Source organism: Thamnophis sirtalis, unplaced genomic scaffold (assembly GCF_051295495.1).
Source record: "Thamnophis sirtalis isolate CommonGarterSnake01/CBP01778 unplaced genomic scaffold, rThaSir2_p1.2 scaffold_7, whole genome shotgun sequence".
NCBI lineage: Eukaryota > Metazoa > Chordata > Lepidosauria > Squamata > Natricidae > Thamnophis > Thamnophis sirtalis.
Genome location: NW_028261387.1, coordinates 57,565,312 through 57,590,586, shown reverse-complemented (window position 1 = coordinate 57,590,586; position 25,275 = coordinate 57,565,312). Strand labels below are relative to the sequence as shown.

Here is a 25,275-nt window from a genome sequence, read left to right as displayed (position 1 = left end):
CTTCTGAGGGTAAGTCAAATGTTTTGCTTCAAGTACTTTTCAACTCAACACAACTCAGTTCAATTTGATTTGAAATAATTAACTTAAGATTGCATTAAAATTATTTGAGATCCAATTTGGATATGTAGAATTATGGGGGATGGGAAGAATGCAAAAGATGGAAATCACATCCACAATGCACAAAATGTCTTTTTTTTGCTAGAGAAATAGATGTATAGGATCCTTGGTACTCTCTAGGGTTCAGTGACATGCGGTGAGGTTTATGGCTGGTGAGGCACTGACACAATTTTTTTTAGACTTATGGACTTCAATTCCCAGAATTCAACAGCCAGGCAAGCTCAGTTCCAATTTAAAGCGACAGCATTTGTTTTTCTCCTTTGTGAAATAAGTTTTCTTCTTTCTTTTTCTTTTTCTTCTCTCTTCCCTTCCTTCCTTCCTCCCTCTCTCCCTCCCTCCCCCCTCTCAAACACAAACACACACACACACACATACACACACACACACGAAGTTGGATTAGAAGGAGTCAGGGAGACCACAGGAGGAGGCAGGAAGCCAATCAAAGAGCCATACTGGAGCACACACACTTTTCCCCAGCACTGGAAGGATCCAGCCCAGCTTCACTGATTACAGGTTTGAAAAGACAATGTGGCTCTGCCTGCAATCAAACTACACTTGGGGAGGGAGAACACTTCCTTCCAGCCTTTGCCCAAAGCCCCACACCAGGAGGATGAAGTTTGAATTCCTCCCCCTCCCTCCGACCCACACGTACCTTTTCCAGCTGTTTCAGAGAGGATTTCAACCCTGCTCTTGTCTGCCATCGTGAAAAGAAAAAAAATATAAAAGGAAAAAGGCAAGAACTGAGGTCAGGCTGAGCTAGTTTCTGCCAGAGCTACTGTGGACGATTCTGCTTAACTGTTTAAAAAAGCCTCTTAAAAAGTGCCCTCTACAGGAGGAGGCAGGAGAACCACGTGCCTCATCTACATCAGGATTTTTTCAGCTTTTAACCTTTGCTTAACTCTGCTCAAGTGATCATAAAACGCCTAAAGTCAGACTAGCTGAGGGACGTTGTTCTCCTGCCTCCTCCTATAGAGGATGCTTTTTTAGAGGCTTTTTTAAACAGTTAAGCACTAAGCAGAGTCATCCACGGTGACTCTGGCAGCAACGAGCTCAGTCTGACCTCAGCTCTTGCCTTTTTCCTTTTATATATTTTTTTCTTTTCATGATGACAGTAGTGAGGCTCTGTCTCCCCTGCCTCCCCTGAATGCACGTCACTGCTGGAGTTGGTTCAGAGAGTATCAGGAAACCCATGTTCAACCTTGAGCTACAAATAGTTTCTTTGATTGGTAGAAATAGATGTCTAAACTATTATGATTTAAAGTCACAATTAGTGACAGAACTGGGTATATATGTAACTAAATAGTAAGATAGATATTAGCAGAGTCTCATTGATCTACACACAAATGTCTTTGAGTGCTATAATACTTACTCAAAAAAAGGAAAGGAGGGAGAGGATGGATGTCTTAATATTTTATCATATTTTGCTTATGTCAGTAAGTCAGTATCTATCTTATTATAGAATTCAATATCTTTTTGACACCCAACTAGATACCAACACTGGAAGAGGAAAAACTGTTTGAGTCCTATTTTTTAAAGATGTCCCAAATTGTAAAGATTATCCATTATTAATGCACTAATGCATTTGTCCCAACCTGAAACCAGGAAGATGTGGGGTGAACGTTAATATTTTTGTGTTCCAAGCTTATATAATCATGATTAGTTTTTCTTGAGTATATTTTTATCATAGTCAATGTTTAAAAGGAACAATTATATTTTCTGACAGGAATGTTGCCGCTAACAAGCAAGCACAGAAACAGTTGGTGAAGAACAAATCAATGACGTTGAACTTTAAACAACGTTCTTTTGGCACATAATGTCACTGCTGCTCTCTGAAGGAGAACACAACATTGTCAGAATTATGGGAAATCATTGAGAATAGCCTTTACAGTTCTCCCACTCTACCCTACACTGCTTTTAGGTCTTCTATAGTTTCATTTGATTGGTTTTATCAAAGAAGTATTGCCCATTTAAAGTTCAGTCTGCTGTCATCTAAATTTACAGTTTGTTTTGGTTTTCAATAGGGTATACTAATATATCACAATCATACATTTCCAGTGTGAATGTTTATTCCTAGGAGAGTTTATAAACAATAAACTGTAAAAGTGCTTCTTCAAGATACAGTATGGAGCTCATACTTGTTCAGGGCAATTACTGTGCCTTATACTGAGGCTTCCTCACATGATAATTCTAAGGACAAAATAAAGTAATCCAGATTAAGTTATTGTTAACCTCCTTAAAAGAAAATTAGAAGATAAATTCAATGCATCTATGCTATTTATATTAGGGTGACTCCATGATTTTATACATACTACTGATCATGTTTCTGAGGTAATCTTTATTTAGACCTCTAAATAAAGATTATGTTTCCTGCTGCAATTATTCATAGTCAATTTACATAAATTGTGGAAGAACAATTAAATACATGCAATGGAATTTGATTCAGCACAACTCCAACTAACAACCCCTCCAAGGGGTGGAGCCCATTAAATATATTATTTCTGCCTATTTAACTCATCAGGCATTTGATCTCTGAATCCAGAGATTTATGAAGCCATAATCAAAAGAAACATAAAGGAATATAGAGAATGTCCAACTTAGTTCATTGCTTCTATAGAGCTTGATAGTGCTTTACAGACTTCTCTAAGCAGTTTACAGAGTCAGCATATAGCCTCCAACAATCTGGGTCCTCATTTTATCAACATGAGAAGGCTAGAAGGCTGAGTTAACCATGTGCCACTCAGAATTGAACTCCTGGAGTGAGCAATAATTAGGCTTGCAGTACTACATTTTTATCAGTGTCACCACAGGTCTGTAAAACTCACTTCTTGGTACTGTAATGTGACAATTCAATGTGTTATAGTATACATCTCTTAATAATAATTTCCACATGGATGCATATCCACTAAAATATCTAGAAGTCCAAAAGCATCTGAGCCCAAAGCTGAATGTAGCCAAAGGTCTCAAATTGGTTTGCATTAAAATGAATTTCAAAGACTTTTAAAGATCAATGTGATAGGTATTACATTAATTTAATTGTGATCTTTTGAAAGGATTAATAAAGTTAGTATCATCAGTATTTTCTCTGTGTCAATCAAAAAACTAAAAGAGGAGTGTTTCCACTCTTGGAACTGTGAAGTAAAATGTGAACTTGTACAAAAGAAACTTAGTTAATTCCCTTTCAAGTTATTTCTCACTCCTTTTACCCTAAATAAATTTTAGTTAATACAATATAATTAAATTCTTCTTTGTATATCAAAGATAACTCTTAAGTCATACATTTAAAAATCAAGATTTGTCATTAAATAAGTAATATATAAATGCAATAGTCCTCTTAAAATTGAGAGACAAGACAAATAATTGATTAACAGCGTAATTTTATGATTGTCTACTCCTAAATTTAATGTTTAAGAAAGTGTATTAAATTCTTACTCTTACTGAATCAAATAGTAAGATTTCAGGAGTCTGGAAATGTCTGTTGGTCACTGTTTTTCATACTCTTCAGAATTTGTTACTCTATTTGATAGATCATTTTTCACTTTCATTTCTTCCTCAAGATTAGAAACAGGAGACTCATTTTTAAAAAAGCAATAATATTGAAATGCAGGAAAGGAGAAGGCAAAGAAAAGGGAAAGAATTGTTTATCCAATGGTTAGAAATTGTTGAATTCCACTCTATGCAGTCTATTATGGCAGGTGGAGATTCAAATAATTCTGTATTTATTCATACTGGCTTTTTTTAAATAAAAAAAATCTTGTCATAAAATTTCATAAACTTTTGCATTACCATAATGCAAAAATACATCCCATTTTGTTTTATTTAGATTTTAAGTAAGCATTCCAGCCCAGCTGAAAGAATGAATCCTTTACTTGACTCCAGATTCTACTCACATCCCTATACTTTTTGGACTTCTGTTCTCAAGATAAAATTTTAAAATACAATTAACAAGAATCTTTTGGTTTCTGATGTCATGAATAAATGATATCAGTTGAATGTCTCTTCCACATAATCCCTGCCCTTTGGAAGACCTTGCCCTCTGGAGTAAGGTCCGGGACAACATTCTTCAACAAAGAGACAGGTCTTTAGAGGCTTCCTGTTGGGGGTGATTGATAGATTAATACAGGTAGTCCTTGACTTATGACCACAATTGACCCCAAAATTTATGTTGTTAAGTGAGTTTTGCCCCATTGTACAACTGCTCTTGCCACAGTTTTTAAATGAATCACTGCAGTTGTTAAGTGGCTAATACAGTTGTTAAGTGAATCTGGCTTTCCTATTGGCTTTGCTTGTCAGAAGGGTGCAAAAAGATGATCACATGACCCCGGGATATTGCAACTGTAATAAATATGAACCAGTTGCTAGGCAGCCAAATTGAGATCGTGGGACCATGGGAATGCTGCAATGGTCATACATGTGAAAACAATTATAAGTTTTTTTTTTCAATGCAGTTATAACTTTGAACTGTAATTTACATGAATTGTTGTAAGTAGAGAACTTCCTGTTTCACATCCCACCTCTGCCCTGATCATCCTACTCCCTCCCTCCCCACCTTTTAGCTAGTATATTTTGTATTTTCCACCTGAAAATACCTTGCTCTTGGTGCTCTGGCTATAACTATGAAGATGATGGCACTCATCCTCAATGCAGAAGTCCAAAACCTGGGAGTTTTCTTGACTCATGACTACTGCTGGGTCCACAAGGTTTGTGGATCTGAATGTGCAGCAGAGCTTATACAATGGTTGTGTTTGAGTGTAGCTATCTCAGCTGTGGATTTTGTTTTCAGTCTTTTTAATGGTTTTATATTTTATTGTGGTTTATGATAGCAGTTTGTCATTTTTTGTTGTTGGAAACCAACTAAAGTCATGCAAGCAATGATGAATGTTGGCTTAAGAAATCAAATCAAATCAATCAATAGTGATGGGAACTTTCAGTCAAGTCCAGCTAATAGGCGAGTTGCAGTCTTACCTGGAAATTAGAGGTCCTAGTGATGGTGATTCATGTATCCTCATCCTAAAGATAAAATTCACATGGATCTCCTTTGAAGACTACTTGAGAAGTATATTTAACACAAATCAGAGCAATCTTGGATAGGGATGGTTTTGATTCCCTATATATTTGAGAAATAAAGGAAGCCTGGCTTGAAAATAATGCTTCTAGTCTTAAGGAATAGTCTCCCATTAGAAGTTCAAACAGTACCAACTCCTCACTTTTGTTGCAAAGCTATAAACATGGAGCTTTACAATATGCCCCTTATGGTTTGATTGCTTCAATTACCATTTATTTATTACATGGTTTTATATAACACTCATTTCTATGTAACTACCTATTTCAAGGTAGTTTACAAAAGCATAAAAATAGGACAAAGCAATAACTAACAACCTATCTAAATGAGATTTTTGTGTTGTGGTTGGCACCAAAGTTGTAATTATTAATATTACTGTTTGCTTCTTTTGATCTGGTTGTGTATATTGTTTTTTAACCATATTGCAGTGTTTTGTGCATTAAAGGAGCTCATAACACTTTATAAAGGGGTTTTTATATCCTTTGCAAAATACATACTATTTAATTTTTAAACCTATTAAAATTGATAGAAATAAATGTGGTTTCTCAGATATCCTTGACTTTTTGCAGGTTCTGCTGTACAGTAAAGTACTGAACCAGCTCTTGACTTCAGTTGTGCATCAATACATGTGCATGGTCTTCAATCCAGTTGAAGCAGCTTGGCTTAAGCAGAGGAGGGCAATACTACAGCCTAAACATGCAATCAGTTTAAATTCTGTGATAAAACAATTTTAAAACTTCAAAATGTTCAGTCGGTCTTTCTAGCCAGGTTAGCAACTTGTGGCTCTTTGCCTAGCTTCACATGGGTTTTGGGTAAAAGCCTTCTGTAAACAGACAATTTAAGTTATTGGAAAAAGTATAAAGGAGATGGAGACCAAATGGGTGAGTTTATCTACTTCTACTATATTTAGTACTAAATATTCAGAGTGATGTGGTGGTTTAGTGGCTAAGATACTGAGCTTGTCAATTAGAAAGGTTGGCAGTTCGGCAGTTCGAATCCCTAGTGCTGAGTAATGGAGTGAGTTCCCGTTACTTGTCCCAGCTTCTGCCAACCTAGCAGTTCAAAAGCATGTAAAAAGGCAAGTAGAAAAATAGGAACCACCTTTGGTGGGAAGGTAACAGCCTTCGGCCACATGAACACTGAGATGTCTTCGGACAGCACTGGCTCCTTGGCTTTGAAACAGAGATGAGCACGGCTCCCTAGAGTTGGGAATGACTAGCACATATGTGCAAAGGGAATCTTTACCTTTACCTATTTACCATCTATAGTCTGCAGCTTGTTGAATGCAAACTGACAGTTTGCATGCAGTCTACAACAAATGAACCCTGAGAAAATGTGGTTCTTAACAGAGAAGAAGGCTACCCACAGCTGCCTAATTGTTGAAATTATTCTGCTTTTTGCTTTATTACAGTGTTTTTGAAGATAATTTCTAATATACAGGCTTCAAGTGAAAGAATATAAAAACTATGAGATTTCTCTTACTTGGTAGCTTTGGGATAAAGGTAGTGCTGTTAGAGAAGACTTTGCTTCATTCATTGACATTATAAATGTCCAAAGCAGCTGAGTCCCAGGAGGGACATTATAAAAGAAATGGATAGAATAGATTTCTGACTTTTCATCTGATTCTTTAGGCAATATAATTTGAAATTCCAGCTTTTTTTCCCTTTTCATCCTCATGTTAGTGTTGATATCTCATGTCTTTTGGACAAATATATTTCTTTATTGACTTTATTGGCAGTTCCACATGTATATGTTTTCATCCTTACTCAATTATAAGAAATATATGAATTTCATTGATGATACTGATATGTTTAAGGTTTAAGGTGAAGCAACTAAGGAAGCAGAGAATATGAATAAACAGTAGTAAACAATTTAAAAGGAGAAAAGAAGGGAAAATCTAGCTCCATCTAGTTATACCAACTATATTCAATCTACCTTCCTATGTGTTTTATACAAGCTTATATTTGTATATAAGTGATTGCATAACTCTACACTAAATGAATGAATGAATAAACAAACAAACAAACAAACAAACAAACAAACAAACAAACAGCTTCCTGTCCATCTTCCTTCATGTTCACCTGTTGCCATTCACTCTTAATCTGCTCACTGTCCCTTTGGGAAGATCCACTCAAAGAAAAGTTTTACGATATTCCCCTTTCCCCCAAAACATTCATGGTGTGTTCATATATTTACACTGCAGTTTGAATCTCAGTTGTTTTCTCTGTATCATTAAATTACTTCACGGTATCTCTTTTGCCGCTCATTTTTGTATTCAATCTATATTTATTCAGCCCATCTTTTTTCATGATCTTGTCTTTTCTGGTTCTACCACAACCACTTTTTAAGTACCCCATGTTCACAGTATTTATCTTTAAGTTTTTTCTAACATACCCAATGTCATTTTAATCACATAGTGCTCTTATATCATTCAGCAGCCAGGTTTCACCTCCATATTAATGTAAGACATTTCATAAATCCAATCTTATCTACTTTAACACACATTCTTTCTAAATTCAACATATATACAATAAACATTCTTTCTCATTAATTTCTTGTCCAGTATGTCACAAGTTCCAATTTTACCCCAAATATGTTCAGGCTATTTTCTGCAAGCCAGGATCTCTTATCTAAAGTCTATTTTGTAAGCCATCACTTTGTTGTTCAGCGAGGAGATATGTGTAGAGTTTTGACATATTCAGGATTATGGGTAAATTGCATTCATAATTTTTACTACCCAGTTCAATTTAGTCTTTGTTCAGAGTCTTCTTTTCTCAGCCTTCTGCCTGACACAGTTGAGAAGTTGATGCAGCTTTATCCAACAAGTCTTCTGTAGGTTGTTGAACCTACAAATATTCCTGTACATAATTAGAAATGTTAACATTATTTCTAAAATGTTTGAACACTCTGTGTGGAGCAGAGAGTTAAGGCACAGTTTGTAGAGCTCCTGATTCTGTGTTGTATTTCCAGACATGGTGCATTAAGTTCCCTTTACTTTTATACTCAGAGAAAAAAGTGATTCATAAATGAGATATGGCATCCCTTGATGCATCAGGATGGAAATTGGCACAACTGGTGCAGAACACAATAAATCATCCTGTTAATGCAATGTTATTTTTAGGGTCTACTTGCCCTCACGTTTCAGTGTGCTACATAGAGGTTGGGAAAACAGAAACAGTAGCAGTAGATGGGAGCTTTTTGCACCACATAGATCACAGTAGCAATACTTGTTAAGGCCCAGGCAAAAACCTGACATTTGAATCTTCCCATGAGAAAGGAGTGAGAAAATCTAGGACAAATAAAATAAAATTGATTGTTTAATTAAAGATTAAATGCAATTAATTATATTTAGTGGGAATGATTATTCCTTGTACACTCTAAACTTTTGGTTTAAATTGTATCAACAGGTATATAACAAACTTAAAAGTTGTATGAGGGACTTCCCACTGCCCCAAAAAGTAGGGATAGGGATCTGCCAGTAGAGGTCAAAAAGTGTCTCTATGTAATTGAAAGCAGTGCTTTTTAATGTGCATTACACACATTAAAAAGGAGTGCAGTTTCAATCATGCAAATCGATTGGCCTTTTTAAACCCCTCTTGTGAAAACTCTTGAGTTTTTCTAGTTCTTTTAAATCTTTCTTCTGGAAAACTCCTTGGCACCCCCCTCAAGCTACAGATTTGCAGTAACAGCAGTTCTAAATAGAACTAAGAACTTTCGGATTTTTGAAACATAGCAGAATATTTCAGAAGTTATAAGGCTCTGCCTTATCCTATACATCTCCATCAGGAGTATCCTGTGTTCTACTTGCATGGGAAGGCAAGTATCTTCAACTGGAAGACTGTTGTACACTACCTGGTGGAGGCTCATGAAACTTACAGCCTTTAAACTCTGCATTAATACCCATTATATGGGTTCAAGATCTTAATAGACTTGCAAATCCTTGAAAAAGACTAAATCCAGTCCAAGCATAAAGTTTTCCATACACATAAATACACATGAAGATCAAATGAGATTGATGAAAGGTTTCAAATAGTATTGGTGACAGGTAATACACATCTTTATAATTTTGCCCCACAGCAATAGGTGTTCGGATGAGGAATGCTATAATAGGATGGGAAGAACTGGGATACTTCAACATTTCACCCTCTAGGTTTGGGGTGAGAGAGAGAGAGAGAGAGGGAGGGAGGGAAGGAGGGAGGGAGGGAGGGAGGGAGGGAGGGAAGGAAGGAATGAGGTATAGGTATAAAATGTGTACTAGGCTGCCATGGATAAGCTATTATTAGACATGATTTGAGATTTTTGGATTTATTCAGAAACCAACTGGCATGAAGGATTAAAGCAAGGCTTTTTGATTCAAATGCAGCCAACAATTGGAGAATAAATGTAGTTTGAAAGGTTTGGAAATTTCACCTTGAGGCTAATTCAGCAATTTTAGAAACTTCAGCTCAATACTAACTTTAACATCAATGCAATTTTTTTTCACCCCAGTTGCAACTCATCATTTTAAAGAATATATGGCCCTGTATGAATTAGAAAGCTTATAAATCTTTGAAGGCTTGAAAGTTTCAAAGATTGACTATCACTGACAAAGAAAGCTATATTTCTAGAGCAAAACCCCCTAACCATTGCTAAATAAATAATATTGAGAAATGCAAATCTTCAGAATTGATATTATTTTTTCTCATCTTGTTATTGTTGTGTCTTCTATAATTGAATTACCTCCATTGGTCTGGTTTCCACTAATGATCTAGGCAAATCTGAATGAATTCCCTGGGCCCATTTCAATAAAACTGTGATTTACTTTAGTCACTGAGATTCTAAGTTAACCTGGTGCCATATGATTGAAGCTGGATTTTTTTTTAAAAAAAAAAACTCTGTTAAATCTGTTTGTTTGATTGTGCTGCTGGTGGTGAAAAATTAAAGCAATGGAGAGGGGCAGTGCCAGGGGCTTCAAAACTTGAGAGCTGAAATAATCTCTGATCAAAATGAGTTCTTATCATGATAGAATTTAATATAAAAGAGATTTGAAAATGTGATTTCAAGTAGCTAAATAGAAAGAGTCTTGCCCAAAAATGCTAATCTGAACAGGCAGAGACATACAACTTAAAGAAAAGATTGGAAAAACTGTCAGGACATATAGAAAGAGTCAGTTATCTTATCACAAAGAGAAAATATACAGTCAAAATGTATTTCTCAGCTCCTTGATCAACAGCTATATTTCTGTCAGATCCAGGGTATTTCTCTAGTATGGATAAATTATATACATTAGACAGATATATAAGCTTACAAGTTATTTTGATTCCATATTGTGACATGCCTCTGGTTTAGCAATACTTGCTTATTGGAGAAAAAGGAACGGATAGGTGTTATCAGATTTATTAGGCAACAGATAGAACCAAAAGATACTTTCAGTTTAGATTTATTTCTGGGGAATAGCTACAGCACATTGATTAGGAAAGATTACAAATGTAGTTAGATGACAACAGGGAATGAATGGTCCATATAAATAGTCATTTCAATTGTACAGTTTGACTAGTGGGTTTACAATATTATGACAATTGAATAATAGACTGCAAATGGGTTTTTTAAAAAACTTCCACTATGGTGTCATTTTAGTACTGATTCTTCAGATTGTTTTTATAATCCAATCACATGAGGTCCTCAGGGAGCAATTGAAAAATCAATAAGAGGTATATTTCTAGTGTGCTTTGTATGTTTTTTCGTCACTACTTTATTTAGTTTGTCATGCTAGGCTTGGTTATGACTAAATTGTTGTTGCTTTTATCAGTTGAGTGATACTGCTATAAAACATGAAAGCAAAAAGTAATAGTAGTAGTGATTATTTGCAACACAAAAATATATTTCTAAGTTGCCCATAATTTGTATGAATTGAAGAGCCAAAGAGGGCTTCAAACCCATGCTAGAAAGTAATAAAATGTTGTGTTATGTTGTTTTGACAACATGTTTCAATTTTATCTTCTTAAGAGCACCTTAGAATTAAGCATTCTACTTAGTATAACTATGTTATACTTAGTTTGGGCAATCCTGACCTCTGCTTTCAGAATTGTTCTTCTGTTCCTATAAGGGTTTAACAGAGGTGGGGGACTACGGTGCCTTTATGATTTGGAGACTTCAACTCCCAAAATTCCTAAGCCAGCTGGCTCAGGAATTCTGAGAGTTTAAGTTCCCAAGCCATAGCAGAACCATAGTCCCCCATCCCCACTCCCCCGGTTTAGGAGAAGGGAGTGATGACACTCAAAGTATCACTGATCAGGCTCTTGTTTTATGAGATCTAAGCATGAATTCTTTCTAGCCTCAGGAGTCTGCTTTCAGCTAGCTACAGTATTTGGAATACCCAACTTGCTTAGCATTCAGATTCATTTCACTGCTTTGCAGACAAAACATATTTTAAAATTCTATGGCTCACCCCTTGATGAATTTCACATACGTTGCACTACCTCCAGACATTCTCAGTCAGCATGCTTTTACCATTTTTCTATGAGAATTCAACACAATAGGGCACAAGAAGTTGGCAAAGACTATCAGAGGCTATATTATAACAATTTGATTTTAATGATGCATGATTCTAACTGCATAGTTTACGTACCTATTTTATAATTTGCATTTTAACTTCAACAAGACACCTTGAGTCTTTTACGGTTAGAAAGCTGAGATAAAATGCAATACAGTTAATAAAGATCCTGAATGATTTTAGAGTAATAGTTTAAGGTTTGCAAGGTTAAAGTATTCATTGGCTTTAGCAACATTAACTTAATAAAAATGTAAATGTTTTAAATTAGCAAAGTTGGAGAAAAGGATGCAGTGGTAGCTCTTGAAGGACAGATGTCTTCTGTTTGTTCATTAATGTCTACCTCTCAGCAAAGAATTGCTCCCATTCTATTCTTGAATTTGTGAATTTCTGTGAGTTATCATGTTTTCTTTCTGACAAGACCATTGAGCCCAGGTAATTCTTTGTTGGATGTTAAAACTATCTCATTACATTTGCTACAGTAGTTCCATATATAATTAGATTTGAAATGGCTTATCATAATAATGGGTTTTACAATAAATATGCTATCCAACATAATAATGATTGTTCAGTTCAAAATGAAAACATCTCAGTAGTTGTAATACAGTCCATGACTATCATGTCCAAACATGTTCTGTGCTGGATAACAAAAAATCATCTTCATTTATATACCATGTTTCCCCAAAAATAAGACAGTGTCTACTTTTCTTTTGACCTCAGAAATAAGCGCTTCGCCTTATTTTCAGGAAGATCTTATTATTTTTGATGTATAGGAGGTGGCAAGCATGGTCACCTCATGTCTGCTGCTGTGTTGCAATATTTTCAGGGAGAGCTTATGTTTGGAGGAGGGCTTATTTTAGTGCATGTATTCAAAAACCCAATTGGGCTTATTATCTGGGAGGTCTTATTTGGGGGGAAACAGGGAAGTAGTCCTTGACCTACAGCAGTTTGTTTAGTGATGGTTTGAAGGTACAATGGCACTGAAAAAAATGAGTTATGGCCATTTTCTACAATGATGACCATTGCAGCATCTCCATGGTCACATGATCAAAATTCTTGGCAACTGGCTCATATTTGTGATGGCTGCAGTGTCCCAGGGTCATGTGAACACCTGCTGCAAACTTCTGATAAGCAAAGTCAATGGAAAAGTCAGATTCACTTAACAACCATGTAACTAACCTAACAACTGTAGTGAGTCACTTAACAACTATGTCAAAATAGGTTATAAAATGGGACAAAACTCACTTAACTGTCTCACTTAGTAAAACAGAAATTTCAATTGTGGTTAACAGGCAAGGATTATCTGTGTTTATACTTGTAACAATATGCTATGTTTAAAGAACTTCTTAAACATTAGCTATTTGATGACAGGACAACTAACAGAAAAAGAAGGGGAAGGTGATCTCTAATTAACTGGATTAAAGATGTTATTAAAAGGATATTAATAAGCTATTTTACATATTTAATCAAGAAGTTGCCAGTATGCAGGAGGAAAAACTAGTAGGAATCTTGTTCAATTTCATTTATGAAAATAATATTGACAAATAATAAAAATCTTGTTTCAGCCAAGGCTTCATGGCTGAAATTTAGTTTCTGTTTTTTCCCCATAATTCCCTGTGTTACAGAATTTCTGAAGTCTAATCTAGATACCCAAGAAGTAAAATGGCTTCACTCAGGAACCAATGTCAAAAAGGTTCAAATCTTATGCAAGATGAGGTATGGAATGATAGTCCTAAATTTAAATAATAAAAATTTGTTTGTTTAAATGCTTTTAATAATATGTTCCCATTCATTCTCTCATTCTTTGACTCTTATGTACCATCCTTCATCCAGGATTATTAGGTGTTGGTCAGGATGTTGGGGATCTTGGAGTCCTAGTGGACAACCATATAAATATGTGCCAGCAGTGTGCAGCAGCGGCCAAAAAAGCCAACACAGTTCTAGGCTACATAAACAGAGGGATAGAATCAAGATCACGTGAAGTGTTAATACCACTTCATAATGCCTTGGTAAGCCACACTTGGAATACTACATTCAGTTTTGGTCACCACAATGTAAAAAAGATGTGGAGACTCTAGAAAGAGTGCAGAGAAGAGCAACAAAGATGATTAGGGAACTGGAGACTAAAGCATATGAAGAACGGTTGCAGGAACTGGGTATGTCTAGTTTAATGAAAAGAAGGACTAGGGGAGACATGATAGCAGTGTTCCAATATCTTAGGGGTTGCCACAAAGAAGAGGGAGTCAAACTATTTTCCAAGGCACCTGAGGGTAGAACAAGAAGTAATGGATAGAAACTAATCAAGGAGAGAAGCAACTTAGAACTGAGGAGAAATTTCCTGACTGTTAGAACAATTAATCAGTGGAACAGCTTGCCTCCAGAAGTTGTGAATGCCCAAACACTGGAAGTCTTTAAGAAGATGTTGGATGGCCATTTGTCTGAAATGGTATAGGGTTTCCTGCCTAGGCAGGGCTTTGGACTAGAAGACCTCCAAGGTCCCTTCCAACTCTTCTGTTGTATTGTGTTGTGTTGTGTTGTGTTGTGTTGTGCTGTGCTGTGCTGTGCTGTGCTGTGCTGTGCTGTGCTGTATTGTATTGTATTGTATTGTATTGTATTGTATTGTATTGTATTGTATTGTATTGTATTGTAATGCATTACATGTAACAGATAAATGGGCTAGGCCAGGCACCTTCCAATGAGCCTTGTGATTTCATCTTCTTTTAATTGATCTGCTATTGTCACTAAGTAATTCCTCCCCATGAAATGTATTGTTAGTTTGCCTTACATGCATATCCCTTTTCTAGTGGAATTTGATGTTTTTTTCAGACACTTAACTTAGCTAGGCTTTTACTGTCTTTTTTTTTACTTCTTTCTGCTTTTTTATTGGTGGTAAATTGGTACCTGACTTTCTTCAAACACAAATGGTATCTCACATCATTTATAACACCCATGGCTACTGTAAACAATACTTGGATCTGACTAGGCTAATTGCCAATTAATTTCTTTCTGTTCAAGATTGAAAACAGGTGAAAACTTATAACATTACCTGGTCTCTAGGTCCTACACATCATATCAAGCTAAGCCATCAATTCTGAGGTCAAAGTGATCAAGTAGTTTAGACAAATCAATATTGTGCTAATACACAAGATATAGAGCTTTGTGGGAAGGAAAAACAGCATACAATAGAAGCCTGGCGTGATATCAGATCATTTCCAGAAGAACAGTTTTTAGGGATCAAGATATCAAGTTTAAAAAGGCTAACATGAATTGAAATTAAATATAAATTTTACATGCATATATGCATGTACATTAGAAATGTGATAGGATGGCTTCTAAAAAGAAATGATCGATCGAGGTAGTTTCATGAAAAAAATAGCCAACAACCAGCTCTTTGTAATTCCTTTCTGGACAAAAACAGTACTTGAGATGACACACAAATGCTCCAGACAGATGCTTCTCATAAGGGGATTTTGTGAGGAAAAACTAAGAGAAAAATGAATTTCTAAGATATTATTTGAAGCGAAGATCAAGATTGTTAGAAGTGAAGGGATATAAAGTTGGTTTATTTGATCCAGGTTAAAATAGATATGTTGTTATTTTTGGTAAGCCTTAATGGACTTTTGCTGACATTGGGACTGAAATGATGAGGCTTTATATATTTGTTTACAAATAAGAGATGAAATATGGAAAGAAACAATTTATTGTATTTTAAGAAATGATAAGTTACTAACATTATTATTATCATATTAAAATGCATTTATACTAACATTGTTTATATTTGTTCTGATGAAGGTGGGAAGTCACTTCTTTATATATTTCTTTTCATTTTCTTTACTATATTCTTATTTTTTCTTTATTTTCTATTTCTTATTTCCCCTTTTTTCTTTATTTTCTGTACTTCCTTTTTCTTTCTATTCTTTTAAATTTTTCCAGTTTATCTTAGTGTCTACTATTTTAATTATAATCTTTAATAAAATTACTATAAATAAATATTTATTCCTTGATATATGATATTAAGTTGATAAATGATATTTCTCCAGGTGATGAAATTTTAATCACACCATTATTAAAAAGGTTTTTAGAAACACAAAATAAACAGAGCAAACAAGCCATTTATTATTGAAAAGTTTATGCCTAAGAAGTTTTATTCAAAATTAAAGGCACATAATGTCCCAACTGCTAGCTAAACTCATTATCCACTATCCTTGGCTTGCATTCATTTTGTGAAAGCCACAAAGGTCTAAATTATTTTTTCAACCATTTTTCCACATAGTTAGTGTCAGCTATGAGGCAAACTACTGTCTGATTATTCTTCAGAAAGTCATTTGTTTTCTAATCTAGCTATATTAAAAACAAAATCCCACAAAAAGGTGTGAAATTACATCCAATGTTAATGGGTATCATTCAGAACTAAGGGAATTTCAGATTTGAGCATCTTAAACACTGCTTTTCCAGGCTTTCCCTCATTCTTAGTGAAGAGATATTACAAAAGCAATATTGTGCTATGGTGTGAGGTCTCTCGAAGAATAACACTGAAATGTCCACCTGGACCGAGCCTCAAGGAGCCTCAAATAGCCATGCAGCTGCAGCGGCTCACCATTGCAGAAGTTGTTGATATTTTACTTTTTAATTCTGAATTACTTTCCTAAAAGATTCCCTTATTTATCTGTTTATTTAGGTGGCACTTTGATGCCAAGTAAATTTTAGAGATATTCACTCCTTATCAGAAACATACCAAGATGAAATACCAAGAGCAAATAACAAGTCTTAAAGTTGTCAAGTTTGAAGACCTCTGGGCTACTCTGTGTGTGTGTGTGTGTGTGTATGTGTGTGTGTGTGTTTGTGTGTGTGTGTATCTCCTTGTTCAATGATTACCTATTAGTGACTTTTTGCTGTTATAAAATTGATGAAAAAGTAACTTTGCAACTCACTTTTATGACTTTGAAGCAAAGGAAAGCTGAAGTAAAATCGTAAGTATAGTTATGATTTCATTTAGCAATCACTTCACTTAATGAAATTGGTGATCTCGATTGCAGTTGCTAAATGAGGTCTACCTGTAATTTACAAACTGAAAACAGAATGAATCCACTTCATTGCCCAAAGGCTTCCTGAAAGAACAAAATCTTCCTAAAATCCATCGAATCCCAAAAAATCTAAATTAAAATAAGTTTAGAGTTCTAGCCTTTACTGTATGAAATGGATTTAAAAATGAAGTATCTATGATGTTGAACTCATGGAAATGGCCCTTCATTTTGCCTCCCATTTTCTTCTTTAGCCTTCAATATTTTTTGAACATTTTAAATGGAATAAGAAATAGGAGCAAATATAAAAGGAAAGATAATGGGAAAAGAGCAACAAGAAGATTGCAAACATTATGGGATTAAGTAAATTAAATACAGATTTTCAGAATAATGTTTATTTAGTTCTAAATACTATAATTTAAAGACCTTATGTCATTTTATAATGGCTGATCATTGTTTTTTTTAAAAGGTTAATGTGTAAATATGAAATTCCAGACATGACACAAGCCTGTGGGTAGAATTTAAATTAATTTTGTGCTGATTTGTTTTTCAAATATGAGGTTATTTTAGAAATTGGGACATATTCCACAACTTAATTTGACATTTTTCTGTTGAAAGAATTCCAGTGAAAGTCTAGCAGCTATTAGCATGTACAAAACTAATTTGGTATACTATATAAAAACATAAAATGTAGTAATATTTAATAGGAAAATGGAAGACAGAGAAGACATATAAATTTTAGAAAAGTCTTTCAGTTTTTAGATTTTAGTTGATCGTGTTATAAATTATTTTCTAAAATTTTGGGCCTTTACATAATTGTCATTAAATGTGGAGGAATAATATGACCCGAATGTTATCTTTCCCAGTTTTACAAAATGAATTTTCAATTTAGCAATAAATAATAAAGTTATATAATTTTAATCATTATGGTTTTAATAGTTTTATATGGCTTTTATGTTGTTTTAATACAATCAATATCAAATTGATATTGAGATTCTAGAAAGAGTGCAGAGAAGAGCAACCAAGATGATTAGAATATTCACTGGAAGCTAAAACATACAATAAACGGTTGCAGGAATTGGACATGGCTAGTCTAGTGAAAAGAAGGACTAGGAGATACCTGAAAACAGTGTTCCAATATTTGAGGGGCTGCCACAGAGATGAGGGGATCAAGCTGTTTCCAAGCAAGTGAAGGACAGACAAGGAATAATGGGTGGAAACTGAACAAGGAGAGATTCAATCTGGAAATAAGAATTTTTTTGACAGTGGGAGCAATCAACCAATGGAACAGTTTGCCTTCAGACGTTGTGGTAGCTTCATCACTGGAAGATTTCAAGAAGTGACTGAACTGCCATCTGTCAGAAATAGTGTAAGGTCACCCGCTTTGGGGGGGTTGGACTAGATGACCTACAAGGTCCCTTACAATTCTGTTAATCTGTTAAAGAAGGGTTTGGGACACAAGCTACCAGTGTGTCTTTTTTTTAACAGACACTCCCCATTATCACCCTTTTAATAGTAAAATTATGTAAAAGAAAATAATTCCCATAAAATGTATTAAGAGATTTGAAAATGCTGGATATTATATTACATATATATTTTTTCATGCAGCTGTGTTGTTAACTTGAATTTTATTATATCTGACTGGATTAGACAAAGAAAAAAACTTTTAAGAAATCATCTTGGTTCATAGTTCAATTTACAAAGCATGAATTTCCTGGGAAATGAAATACTTATGAGAGTCATCAAATGAAGCCAATGAAAGAAGATACAAATATGAAGAAAATATGAAGAAGATATTCCCAGTGTCATTTGGTATTTGATTCATTATTAACAAATAAAACAGTGGTTTTGGAGGGAGGGGGAAGAGAGGGAGGGAGGGAGGGAGGGAGGGAGGGAGGAAGGAAGGAAGGAAGGAAGGAAGGAAGGAAGGAAGGAAGGAAGGAAGGAAGGAAGGAAGGAAGGAAGGAAGGAAGGACACATTATAAGGAAAACCCTGCTGAGAAAACGCTATTTGCACAAAGAATCTACCTTTGTCTGTTTGGCTTCTTCAACTTAAGTGCATAACTCTCTATTCAATACTATACAGTATATTAAAATATATCTTTAAAAAGACAAATTTGACATGAGGCTTGAAATATTGATAAAATAATATCAGAACATGTCAACTTCCCAGGATACTCTATTGCAGATACCAAAATGACTATTTTGAACAAGGAATTGTTTAACTAACATATATTGTAAGATTTTAGATTTATTCCAATTTAAATCCTATATCATGTTAGCTACACTATACATCTGATAAAGTAAGATTCAGCTTATGCCTTTTAATAAATTTATTAAGTGCAAATGTGCTATTAGACTTCTGGGCCTTTTTTTTTCTATCATAGATTAATATGGTTCTCTTCCCACAGTGAAATATCTTAAAAGATGTCATCTGGCCACTACCTGGGGGAGGGCCTTCTCTGTGGCGGCTCCGGCCCTTTGGAACGAGCTCCCCGCAGAGATTCAGACCCTCACCTCTCTCCAGGCCTTCCGAAAAGCCGTTAAAACCTGGCTGTGTCGGCAGGCCTTGGGTCAATGAGTTCCCTTCCCCTCTCGAATCGTGTGGCTGTTGGTTGTTTTAAATGCCCTGTACTTTTGTTGTAGTTTTGTGTTTCCCTTCCCCTCCTTGGGTTTGTGCGCCGCCCTGAGTCCCGCTGGGAATAGGGTGGCATATAAATAAAATGAACCTCAAACCTCAAACCTGTTGAACCAGAGAGTGTGGTATCCTAGCAAAATTGATTCTTACAAAATGATTCCTTTCCCAATTTCTTTCATGAAATTAGTATAGTGCTATGGCATTACTGCCTTCTAGAAACTTCTTGAAAAATAGGCTAGGTAGATCATGTTCACCTTACAGTATTTCTGTTGATCGTTTCTCTTTGGTTTTCTTCTTGTCTTCTTACCAATGTTCAGTAAGTTCAGTTATGGAAATTAATACATAAGAAGGAGAAGCCCGTCCACTCTGAATTAATTCTGGGGGTCCTTCTGCTCCTTATTTATCAAAAAAACACATTTCCAGCATCTTCTCAGACTATAATTAACTCTCTTATCAAGACTTTTGGCATGTCTTCTCAATTTTCAAAATGTGTATTGCACTTTTGCACATTCATTCTGAATCTTAGAGTAAGAACAAAACATTTGAACTAGAGTTTTCAGGGAATAAGCAAGTTCAGAAGAATGTCACTTAACCAGATATTGTAAGATTGTTGTTAATCTATGATAGCAAAAAGGCAAAACAAGATCGATAATAACTTTTTTCAAACAAGAAATCTTATGGGACCAGGCCAGGTTGCATCTGAACTATACTTTGCCTTTCTTTCTAGTTGCATGCATCAAAAAGTCAATAAAACAAATTGCAGCAAAAAATGAATAAAATAGAAGCCTAAATATTGTCCACAGCTATTTGCAAAGCATTAAACTAGAAATATCAATCTTTCTCTTGTTTTGCAAATAGAGGAATAGGCAAAAAGTATCCTGTGCTTTTAAATCACAGTTAGACCTATAGTCTACTGATTTCTATGTAATTAAAAAACCTCTGATCTTTTAAAAACATCATTTCTAGTCATCATTTCTATTCTATTTTTATTCACCATTTCTATTCTATTCTGTGAGCAGAAGCTGAGCTGTACTGCATAATTCTATATCCTGCATTGTAGATATGACATAAACCCTCCCCCGGGTGTGCATATTCCCAGGCCTTGAAATCATGAGGCTACATGGGTGAAATCTGTTTCCCATCAGAAATTCACAGTGTACAGTAATGTGATTATATCACATAAGATGTTTAAATGGAATATATGAAACAGACTTGCTCCTTTCCCATATGCTAAGTGAAAGAGACAGTAAAATAATTGAACTATGGTACAAATGGCTCTGTAATTTTATTTCTGGACACAAAGTAGTGCAACAAGAATCAGTCTGGTGTGGTGGTTAAGGCATCAGGATAGAAACAAGGAGAGTGTGAGCTCTATTCCCACTATAGGCACAAAACCAGCTGGGTTACCGTGAGCCAGGCACTTTCTCAATCCTAGGAAGGAAGCAACAGAAAATTACTTCTGAAATTTTGCAAAGAAAACTAGTTCAAACAATCCCCCCTCTCTCTCCCTCTCTCCCTCACTCTCTCTCTCCCTCTCTCCCTCCGTGTGTGTGTGTATGTATGTGTGTGTGTGAGAGAGAGAGAGAGAGAATTGTAAATCTTATTCAGCAAAAGAAGTACTATTAGCCCAGCCACAAACAAGATTTCTATGCTATGTATTTCTTTTCAGAAACAGATTTTAACTCAGGAGGCTAAAAATAGAATCATATAATGATAGCTTTATTAATAAATTTCATATGTATAACAAAAAGCTATTAGGGAAATTCAGAGACAGGACTATTCATGTAACCTAGTAAGAAGTTGCAAAATTTGTTAAAGCTCAAATTAAGATTTTCTATTGGGCCTTAAAATAGGAATGGGAGCCAAAAACTATAAGCATAATCCCAATTGTCATGCTAGCCCACAGTCAGAATTACTTACACTTTGCAAATCATCTTTATGCATCATAAACCATGTATTATACTATTGAAGATTAGCAGAACATACATACATTAATTCAGATTATCTCCATTCGAACAGACTCACCACAGCTTTTTCTGGTACAAGACCTTCAGAGTCAAGACCTATACCACATATCAATGAGTCAGAGTACTCAGAAGCTTTTAATCTTTTCTTTAAAAAAAAAAGTCATTCCATCCAATATAGCTAAAATCATTTCCCAGACATTGGGGCAGATAAACTACCTAAACTGATTATCATTTTGGAATTGTTTTTTGGTTGGTTGGTGTTGGTTTGGGTTATTTTGCTCAATCCATTACCATCTCCACATATCACTTTGTCATATATTCCATTAGTCATTTAAATCTGCATAAGTGTGTGTGTGTGTGTGTGTGTGTGTGTGTGTGTGTGTGTGTGTGCGTGTGCGTGTGTGTGTGTGTGTGTGTGCCCGCCTGCCTGCCTGCCTGTCTGTCTGTCTAAATATTTTTTTATATATATGCAATCTGAATTTGGGAAGGTCTAACCATACATTGTGCAGATGTACCTAGACCCAATGACAGTTATTTGGTTGTGGCATTCAGTGTACACTCTCCCTGATTGTTTCTTCAACCCTGCCACTCTATGTTGGACTGTCTCCCAAGCCTCCTTCCAAAGTCTGCAACTTGAATTCTGTCTGGTGGTTGGCATCTGCCTCTATGTTTCTGTTTGTATACCATTTGCCTGAACAAACAAATTCATTACCATTAGTTTATTCTCTTGAACCAATGTATTACTATCACAAGATCCCACTAGATTATCCCCTTTCATCAGTCATTTACATTTTCATAAATGCTCAGTTATTTTTAAAAGATGAAGAGAATATGCATCAAGAAGAGAAGGAAGGAAAAATGCCTTCTTCGTTTTAAATGATGTGCTCTACATTGCAGAGATGTTTCATTCTGTGAATAAGATGGAGAGGATTCCTTCTCAATGAAGTTTTCCAAATGACTGCAATAAGTAAATCTTGTTCAAACAGACTTATTCATAGGTAAATTCTTGTAAAACTAAAACCTTATAGTGGAACCTCTACAGAAAGGAACCCCCAAATTACTTATATTCAGAACAAGTACTTTTAAAAAGTTAACATATTGAATTAGAATGCCCTTTTCAATTTCAGCTAGCAACCAATTAAAAATTGCAAAATTGACATGGATTCAGTTTATGCCCAGTCCAGATAAGTTAACTGTGAGAATGTAATGGGGGGGAAAATAAGATACTCATATTCAATATTGATCCTGCTAAGGTTCATGGTCATCTTTCCTAGTCTAGATTTTGATTAAACCATACAATAGCCTGCAGTGGGAAGAGGATGAGGAATATTAATACTTTTAATACAGTGTTTGTTACTACTGCAATACACTCAACCATACCCTAGAAAGAGTGCAGAGAAGAGCAACAAAGAAGATTAGAGGACTGGAGACTAAAACATATGAAGAACGGTTGCAGGGACTGGGTATGTCTAGTTTAATGAAAAGAAGGACTAGGGGAGACATGATAGCAATGTTCCAATATCTCAGGGGCTGCCACAAAGAGGAGGGAGTCAAACTATTCTCCAAAGCACCTGAGGGTAAGACAAGAAGCAATGGATGAAAATTAATCAAGGAGACAACCAATTTAGAGCTAAGGAGAAATTTCCTGACAGTTAAAACAATTAATCAGTGGGACAAGTTGTCTCCAGAAGTTGTGAATGCTCCAATATTGAAAGCTTTTAAGAAGAGATTGAATAACTATTTGTCTGAAGTAGTGTAGGGTATCTTGCCTAAGCATGGGATTGGACTAGAAGACTTCCAAGGTCCCTTCCAACTCTGTTATTCTATATATCACTTGGAGTTGTCACATTTAGAAAATTAGAGGAAAACAGCACTGCATCCTTAACCATTGTAGGAGGAGAGTCATATTAGACTATGGTGAAAAAAACATCCAAAAGCACTTTTTCCAACTAACAAGTTTTATTAAAAGGCATAACCTTTCATGAGTTGCAGCTCACTTTTTTAGAGCAACCTGTCTTAGAGCAATTTATCTTGAGTGACATCTACTGGTGAAAAGTGACTGCTCAGCAAATCTTTGTCACTAGTTGCTTCTGGAAGATTACCATTTAACCAGCCTAGATTGCTTTCGTATGTTGCTCAATCACCCTTATCAAAGTAGCAGTCAGAGTGTACTATACCTCTGCTACCATATAATCTAAAACCAGAGGCTGCAACCTGCTTTTATTTTAAAGCAGCGAAAAAACATCCGGCAATCTTTTCTATTAAAACTCATACAGTTTCCATTTGAAGAACATCGCCTCAGTTTATTAGCTTAAAAAGTCAAACCTGCCTCCCCCCACCCCCCCTGACAGTGTAGATGGAGAAAAGAACGTTGTTGCTGGGAATTCGGGAACCGCTTTTTTCGCGGACTTTGATCTCCTATATCACTGCCAAAGCAAGACCTTTGAGATCTCCTTGTCGCTATTACTCTTCGGAGATTTCAGTCTGCTTCTTGCCTAATTACTACTTCGTTCTCGATTTCACCTTCTTTCCTCTGGACATCTTTTCAAAAACAGCACCAGACATCTTGGAGTATGTACTGGCGAGGAGGTGAAGCAGAGTCGTCCGGCGGCAAAGAAGGTTCGGCGAATGGAACTGTCCAGCGTCTCGAGGTGCTGAAAAACGTTCGCTTGGAGAACGGGCAGCGTTAGCGCTGGCGGACCGAATGCTAGGAAAGCTTGGTAGGGCGGCGCCACCTATCTACTAAATAGGAATCGAGCGGAGATTAACTCAAAACGACAGAGAAACACGAGGGTGGGAGGGGGCATTCGGGCGCATTCGCAAGAGCACGCCCAGCTCCTGTACCCTCTCCCTGACTGCTGAGCTAATGGGATAAGAGCCCCCCTAGCAAGCGCCTCCCCCTTCCTGGGACCGCCTTCTCCTGCTTGGGCAGCTAGAGTAAGCGCCTTCAGCATCTGGATGGCAATGCTTCAGCCCATCTGCTGAACCCGTGAAGAAGATGGAATCGTATGGCAAGAGAGCTCTTTACTCAGAAGGTAAGGGAATAGGTGCGCAAGGAGAAATGGTATGCATGTGGTCGACGGGGGGGGGAGTGACGAGTGGAGGGATTTATGTCCCCTCACTTTCTACCTCTTCTTCTAAGTCCTGCTTGGACTGTGGATGCTTTTAGAAACTGTAGCAAAATTAGAGATGCTAAGGATGAGATTCTTTCCATTCAATGCCTTCCTTTTCTTCTTCCACTTCTGTTTTGTTTTCCTGGTTCTCTTTACTAATACCAGATCAGCTCCCTCTGCCTAACTCCACATGCACACACACTGCTTAAGTGAATGCTGAATTTCTGAAAGAGATGGCGGATGACAGCTAAGTGTGCCTGTATCACGTATAACATGTGTGTCTTAGTTTCTCAAAGTCATCCAGTCCTGCTGTAACCCATACATTACTTTCTTGGAGTTTCTTTAACTCACAGGGCAAGGATACTCAAATTTCTAGATGCCTTAGACATAATTTTACAAAACCAAAAGGAGGTGGGAAAAATGGAGTTTTCCTTGAAGAGAGATGTTGATTTGGAGAGAAAAGTATATGCAGGGGCTGAAGAGAAGAATCAGCGACACTGGGTGCAAGAGACACTTGCAGGAGAAAAAAAACCCATTTTGGTTAGTTACAATCCCTGGGGAGGCTCCAACAGGTAATTTAGATTTTTCTGTCCTTATTCCATTCACTCCTACCTCTGTCTAGGCTGGTGTTTATAGTAAATACTTTATTTATTTATTTCTAGAATTAAAGCACACAATCTCTTTCCAGAATCCTTGTTTTTCAAGCTGCCTTGAAGAGAAATATTCTAAGGCTGATTCCCTTCAAGAGAGGGGGAAGTTAAAATGCTTGGGTAGAATTTCCAGATTAATTCAAAATGTATATCCCCAAGGTGAATAGTTGGCTGACTGTCT

The 25,275-nt window shown here is 36.0% G+C and overlaps 1 protein-coding gene across 2 annotated transcripts in view; it reads left to right on the top strand.

Annotated features, from left to right (window-relative positions):
• Nucleotides 1–24,262: 24,262 nt before the first annotated feature.
• KCND3 (potassium voltage-gated channel subfamily D member 3) overlaps nt 24,263–25,275 on the top strand; it is a 291,154-nt gene continuing 290,141 nt past the window's right edge. For both annotated transcript variants that reach the window (XM_014067356.2, XM_014067355.2), the window contains exon 1: nt 24,263–24,366. The gene's annotated coding sequence lies outside the window, so the exon portion shown is untranslated. The remainder of the gene's footprint in view (nt 24,367–25,275) is intronic.